At 48.5% G+C, this 1774-nt stretch overlaps 1 protein-coding gene across 2 annotated transcripts in view; it reads left to right on the top strand.

The window, feature by feature from the left end:
- The window catches only part of Cpne5 (copine 5), an 83437-nt gene that overhangs the window by 40634 nt on the left and 41029 nt on the right, over nt 1-1774 (top strand). The window lies entirely within an intron of this gene.

Here is a 1774-nt window from a genome sequence, read left to right as displayed (position 1 = left end):
AGAGGCAGAGGCAGAGGCAGAGGCAGGCAGAGGCAGAGGCAGAGGCAGAGGCAGAGGCAGAGGCAGAGGCAGGCCGGCCTGGGCTATCTAGCAAGACCTGCCTCAACTAAAACAGATGAAAGAAAATTTCTCAACACTTTGGAATGGTTGCCCTGTGGGGGTTGCAGGCTCGTAGCTAGCCATCAGCAAAAAGCCAGCTTTGAGAGTTTGGAACTGGAATTCTGAGAGATGACCGCATATGCAATAGAAGGCCCTGGATCTCCTTGGCTTTCCTGCTGGTTAGCTCATGACCAGTACCTGCCTTCCAGGATGCTAGTAGGGAGGAGAGACCTGCCTCATTTCTGCCAGCCAAGGACGCCCCAAGCTTCACACTGCAGCATCCTATGGTTCCTCCACACCTACAAATTGTCTCCGGACTGGTAGGGAGCTCGTTTCTTTTAAGTCAGCAAGTAAGTGTTTCACTCGCTCTGCCCTCTGTCCCCAGAGTTCTCAATTAGGGAGAGAAATGACAGCCAGAAATCCCAGCCTCTCTATCCTGGCAGGCCCACTGCCTCTTTTTTTTTTTTTTTTTTTTTTAAATCACACGTGAAATTCTTGATCCTGAAAGAAAAATCCGTGGGTATTTTATTATGTGCCCATGTGGAAAAGCAGATACGCGGTAAGTCCTTGCAGCCAGCTTCCTGGGAAGCAGCAAGCCCCCCACAACTCCCAGGTCAGGAGAGAGAGATGATAATGGGTCAGGGAGGTGGGCTGCAGTGGGGGTAGGGGGATGGTGGAAGGAGGGGCTAGACTCTTCCTTTTTTTGGGGGTGGGGTTCAAGATAGGGTTTCTCTGTGTCGCCCTGGCAGTCCTAGAATTTACTTTGTAGACCAGGCTGGCCTCGAACTCAGAGACCCTCCTGCCTCTGCCTCTCGAATGCTTGGATCAAAAGTGTGCACCATTATGGCTAGCTGGATTTTGTGAGACCTCCCAGCAGGCGGTTCAGGAGACTTGAGGGTGGTGTTTCTTCTTGCTGCAGACTTTGGGAAAGAACAGTCATGGAGAGGAGGGAGACAAGAGGAAACCGTGAGGTAAAGTGGCTGTGGAGTGCAGGTCCTCCAACCCACAGCTGCATGCCGGCGTCTTGAAGGGTAGGGAAGGAGTGTTGTCGGTGCTCAGACAGACATGAGAGTCCTCCCTAAAACACAGCATATAATTTCTAAGTCTCAGAAATAATTTTCTCTAGTTAAATCAAAACAAAACAAAACAAAACGACTGTCTCTGATGCTTAAATATATGTGTGCATGCACTATTAGGTTAACCATATTAGCCCTTGGGAGATGGCTCAGTGGTAAAGTGCTCACTGTACATGCAGGAGAGCCACAGTTCACGTCCTCAGGATCCACGCAGATGCTTAATGGGCATGGTAACCCTGTAATAGCAGCCTCTGAAGGTGGATGTGAACACCCCCCACCTGCACCCAGGGAGCAAGCAAGCTAGCAACCACAGCCACATTAGCTAGCTCTAGGTTTGATTGACACCTTCCCCAGAGAATAAGATTGTGAATGATAGGGGAAGGTGCCCAACATCAACCTCTCTACACACTCAAGCACATAAGCATGTGTACCTGAACACGTGTGTCCCTACACCCATGTGAACACACATATACATGGACACACATATGGAAATGAAAAGGAAAAAAATAACAAGTAGTTCTGCACAAGAAATCTAGAAAAATTACCCAGAGAGAATTATTGTTGACATTTGGATGCCTATATATATATATATATATATA

The sequence above is a fragment of the Mus pahari genome, chromosome 21 (genome assembly GCF_900095145.1).
Source record: "Mus pahari chromosome 21, PAHARI_EIJ_v1.1, whole genome shotgun sequence".
In the NCBI taxonomy this organism is placed as follows: Eukaryota; Metazoa; Chordata; class Mammalia; order Rodentia; family Muridae; genus Mus; species Mus pahari.
Note: the sequence above shows the minus strand (reverse complement) of the source record. Positions and strands in the feature narration are given on the sequence as shown.